A 6117-nucleotide genomic window follows, 5' to 3' on the forward strand; every position below is an offset into this window, starting at 1 on the left:
AGCATCAAACAAGTTCACTACATTACATAAACAAAACAGCACACAAAAGGTAAATAAAACAAAAATGAGCCTTGGGCCCATTTCAGTAAAAAAAAAAAATGTCTACTCTTAGGGGCCCTAGAAATAATATTCGTAAAGCTTTGAGATTTGTCAATATTGTCTCCTTACTTAATTTGTCATGTATGGAACGGACCCAGAGGCGTAACTAACGGCCCCGCAGACCTTGCTGTGCGGGAGGGCCCACAGGCTCTGGGGGGGCATGAAGGGTAAGATAAAGATGGAATGAGGGGCCCAAGAATTAGAAAAAATAACTTTTTCTATGGGCCCACACACGGGTATTAATGCTTTCCCCCCTCCCCCAGAAAAAAAACTAAGTTACGCCGCTGGGTACTATAAACTTTCAAAACTATATGAGTTTACTATAAACTTTCAAAAATATATAAATAATAGCTTCAATTATTTTTGTCACTTAAAAAGCTTGAGGGCCAAGGTTCCCCGGTCCCGCGCTAGATTCACCACTTATTGTACTGGTATGTGAATTATATTTATTCTTTTTATTGGATTGTCTTAGAACTTTACTAGTATTAATAAATCAAATGTTTTTATTTTTAAAACAACGAAATAATAAAAACTCGCAGCGAATTTACAATTTTATTGTTTCAAATTCTATTACATGAATTTTAATAAAACACACACCTAATTGTTTTATACATAATATTTATGACATAATATCTACCGCATCTATCTCTATATACAGGGTGTTACAGAACTTTACCCTGTAAGAGGTGATTCCTTACATCAAAATTAGAAAAAAAGAATTCACATGGATTGGTGGGGAAAAATGCATAGTTTCAGAGCTAATGCTGTCCAAAATCTGAGAAAATCTTCATTTCAATTCACGTTATTTCGAATTCGAGAAACTGTGGAGTGTCGGTCCATGTCACTGTAAAGAAAGTCACACATACATAATCTAAAAATGCATATTTCAGCGGGAGCGCAAGGGATTCCCTAGAAGGCTTAATTCCCAGACATACTCCCCACAGAATCCTCAGATATGCTCTGATTTCAGGATGGGTTCAAAGTAGGCAAAAGGTAACCTTTGACAGCAGTGAACACGGAATGCTTCTGTGGGAAGTCGGAACTGTTAGGGATTGTCTGCACCACGGTCCCTTGTTCGAGAAAGAAATGCTACGATGTTTTCTATCACGCTTATAAGTTAAGCAAACGTGAGATATCAGTGATAAAATACATTGCAGCATGTGTTGTTCTGAATACGAGGAATCGTGGTGCAGACAACGATCCGTAACACATTCGACTTCCCGCCGAAATATTACATGCCCATTGCTGCCCAGATTTATCTTTTGCTTACTTTGTACCCACCTTGAAATCAGACCATACGGGAGAATTCTGTCTGGGGATTAAATCCCGTAGGAAACTTCTTGCGCATCTATTGTAAATTGCTGAAATATGAATTTTTGGATGGTATATGTGTGACTTCTTTTACGCTGATATGGATCGCTTTTCCGTGGCTTTTCGAGTTTGAAGTGTTGAAGTGTAAGTTTTCCACAATTTTGGACGACCCTAGCTCTGAAACTATGCCCTTTTCTTAACAGATATATTTGAACATTTGTTTCTTATTTTGATGTTAGAAATCAATCTTTTCCATTTGTCGGTATAATTCATTAAAACCTCGTATAAAACAAGTGCTAAGTGAATGACTCACTGATCAACACCCAAGCCAGACCTGTTGGGATACAAACTTGACATTTTGATAGTACATAGGATTTGTGACGTAAACAACCACTAAGGAATGGTGATTTTTCTTGAAATTCGAGGAGAAAAGAGGGAATACGTGTGGTAATGATTATATTAAAATGCTCATATCTCCAAGACTCTGAAGCTTAAAGACATGAAAATTTGGTATGGATTTCTCATTTGCATTAATTAAACACACGTTTCAGCGATATTTTGATATCTTAACTGGAAGGAAAGAAAATGGCTGAGATAAAAAAAAAAAAAAGTGGATTACAATTGTTAAAATATCACCATGTCTCGGAATCTCTTGAGGTTAGAAATATTAATTTTGTTGTTTTAGACTTTCCATCTAAAATTATTAAATACGTGTTACAGCGTTTTCAGATGTTACTTCTAGAATGCAAGGAAAAGGGGTCGGGTGCTTCATTAAGTTGCCCCTACGAGACGTTTGTTTGAATATTGTTCGAGATTTCGATTATGGGTTCGTATGGTTGAGTGTAGTGTACTTTTCAGCAGCGAGGCTATATATATATGAGACATAAACCTGCAGCTTAACGTAGGGTCCGAACCAGATGAGCTCTGTCGGGAATCGAACCCATGTCTCCCGTGTCAAAGGCACTTACGCTAACCAGTGGTCGAAGTGAGACAGTACGCGGTGGTATGCCATACCGCCTCTGGTTTTACAGTGATGAAGACATACCGTCTCTGGTTTTTCGGTAATCAAGACATACCGTCACTGGAAAGTGAATACTAATATACCTTTAATAAGTCCATTTTTATGCACAGTAATTGACGAATAGCTTTCCACATTAAAGATTTAATTTCTTATTGGATCAAAACATCCCATATATTTCAGGTAAAAATTTTCTTGTACGTCTCATATCTGGTATGATGTCCTTATTCCGTAAAAAATACGAAAACTCGATTTAGGACTCGTTCGAAAATTTTTGTGGCCCCCTGATGCATGGCCAAGATCGCAATATTTCGTTGCATTCTTTGGATCATTCCTAAAATTCTTGTTTAAAAATAATTACTACGTTGCCAACACAGACATTTTTGTTATTTTTGTTTTCAAAATGAGGTGTCTACAAAGAAGTTCACACCTTGTTCCTACGCAAGAACTTGTGTTGGTTGTGTTGGTCGCAGGTAAGTGTCCCATGACAGAAAGGAATGAATTATGGGCCCAATCTAAACAAAAAGTAGTGTATTGAGGCAACTCGTTGAAACTGAAATCGGTAGTATTGTTATGAGTTCGTCGGGACGTCTTTTGTGCCCACAATGATAAATACATAACTGAGTCCGATATTTACGAGGGAAAAGTATAGTTTATGAAATCAAAAAATTTGTTCGTTTCAGTAAACAGCATTTTTGCGTCTTTTTAATAATTGGATAACACTATGAATACGTATGCGGTGATTCGATGCGTGAGTGTATCCATATTTAGAAAAAATGAAATGAAATCTTTGAGTTTTACGTCCCACAGTTATGCCGGTTAGGCTAAAGGAAACGGTGATGATGAGTAATGCATGAAATGGTGGAATGACGAAAGTGGCAAGAAACGGGAGAACTCCGAGAAAACCCACGTACACGGTTCACTTGGCGGGGGCTGGGCATAATATTTAGATCTTTGTGGCAATTGATTTTTGATAATTCAATCTGATATTGTTACTTAATGGGAGTTAAATAATTATTTTCAATATGGAATTTTATATAAAAATTAAAAAGCAACTCTCGTACATGCTTCCCCCAATAAGTTCATTTATCATGAAGTTAATCCTCATGATATGAATTTCACTGTATTTCCTGATTATCTTAGTAGGGCACAATGGGAGGCCAAATTACCTTCCGGGGGTCTGGAGTACCCCTCAGTCGAGTGGGGATTCAGGAGTTGTTTAAAAAATGTTCATATAAAACCTCGGTTTTTGAGCATTTTCGTGTAGTTGTAAGTCTCTATAACATAAGGGGATTTTTTAAAAAAAATTTCCAGAAAGCTGGGGGCGGGAAGCAAAGCCTCTCCATGCTCCCTTTCCCACTAACTACGAAGAAGCTGAGAAGCTCTCCCATGGTTTTGAGTCATTATATAAATAGAAATGCTATATTTTAGGCAATATACCCTCACTGTATTTCAGTATTCAGTTAGCCGGTATGTCGAGTCAAAATTGTAATAAAACATACCTCCTCTGCTTTTTTCACACTTCGAACACTGACACTAACCATACAGGCCACAAGTAAGATCCGAGAAATTTCGAGTTCAGAAGGAAAAACGCAAAATAGTGCTCACAGTAATACATAGGGTATTTGCTAGTATTTATAAAAGAAAGGATCCTTGCTAACTGACTATAGCGATCACAAGGAGTCGTGACGCTTGACCTAGATTTACCAATTTTAGCACCCAATAAGACACGAGGGTGTGTCCCAATCATCAAACCCTATCCATAAAATGTTGCCACTTTTATTTACTTAATTTTATTATTTTAAGTTTAATTTTATTGTGGAACGTGAAAGAACATTTTGTGTGAATTGACCACGATGGTATAGAATTCACGACTTGTGCTGCTAAGTGCATGTTTTTTATCCATTTCACATACCTCTCAAGATGTTTCATTCATGTACGAATGGCCAAAGATGCACTATTCCTTGTTTTAGTAGTATGGCTGTTTACAATGAGATTAAGTTACTATATACCATAATAACTCACATAATAACGGAAAGATTCCACTGCATTTCTTTTTTTCCTCCACCTTAGAATTCAATCTGTCGAAGGTTCATATTTTCGTTCAAGTATTTTAATATTTTATTTATTTGATACTTTTTTTTATGCGAGTTAGGTCCAATGTGTCATTTGCTTTTCGGTTCATGAAATTACACATAAACTAAACATAAAAGATTTTTAAAATAACAATGAATAAACGAACATTGAAGTAATAATAATGAAAATAACGTAGTAATTCATAAGCTATATAGCAAACAACTTTGTTAATTCCATCCGCTCGCAAAACACTGACTACAGGCTATACCCTAAGGTGGTTTTTGATTAAATGCACAATTCAAGGTAAACATCTTTTTTTACAGTATTTGCTTGGATGCTTTTAACCCATTTCCTTAATAACTTGCTATATTTCCTTCTTCCAGTTGTTTATTTACGAGTTCAATATTTGCCAATTCATTAGTTTGACTCTTTTCCTTTTCTGGGACGTGATTATTTTCACAATAAATTGTATTTTTCATTTTATTAATACAGCAAAATTTCTTGACAACTTTAATATTCATTTAAAGGAAGTTCGGGTATTATGGAATACCATTTTTGTTTCGCTTGTAACTCAGTTAAGAATTGCGCATTGAAACAAAAAGGAAAACAAATATACGCCTTATATATTTGGCTTTATTTATGCGTATCTTGGTAAAGAAGTTTCGGTACAGGGGAGGGCAAAACTTATAATTTGTAAAGAAACCTCTTTGGAGGGTAATATGAAATAGTCGGGTAATATGGAATACAAATGCTATATAGAAAAGAAATTAGTTTTCTGTTGAACATACAATGAATATAGTGACAATACATTACATTCTGAATGCCAAGCCATAACTGAATGTGATTACTTACAAAAGTCACAAATATACCTACTGTTTCAGGATCGGCACCCGCGGTCATTGTGTGCTCACATTAAACATGATGAACGCTAGACCTAAGCTCATCCCTCGTATCATCAGAAAATTTGCTGTAATAAAAAATACATTTAGCATTGTTGCCATAATAAATATACGTTTAATTACCCAATATCGATAGATATTTTTGTAATCGGAATACCATACGGAATACCATGCTTTCCTTGCGGGTATTCCATATTGCCCTCCAAGCCACCTTGGAAACGAAAGAGCTGTTATTCGAAGGAGTATGGGATAGTGGCGGTTTTCAAACTACCACTCTGTATATCCAACGTCAGAGTAAACAAAGAACTGTTGTTCTCTTACATTTCAATAGGAAAATACAGGTTGTTAAACAATTACCTGTAAAAGTTTTCAGGAATAAGAAATCAGATTTTCACGTCTACCAACACAACGGATGTCAATCACAAGGAGACTGACTGTAGAGCATCATGGGAACGTGAGGTAGTAGTTTCTTTCCTCTCCGCTTGGGAGTAACACATCACAGATGAGATAATGAGGTATTCCATATTATCCGACTATTCCATAATACCCGAACTTCCTCTATAGTCTATACGACCGAGTGGGATCAAATATGAACAGTGTTTTCGGCCTTATAATTGAGAAGTCTCGTGTGCAGTGTTTCTTCCAGACATGTTTTTTGGGGGTACTATTCCCCCTTCCGGAGCTCTGAGAGTGCCCCCCGGAGGAGACCAAAAT

Source organism: Thermobia domestica, chromosome 8 (genome assembly GCF_964235325.1).
Source record: "Thermobia domestica chromosome 8, izTheDome1.hap1.1, whole genome shotgun sequence".
Lineage (NCBI taxonomy): Eukaryota > Metazoa > Arthropoda > Insecta > Zygentoma > Lepismatidae > Thermobia > Thermobia domestica.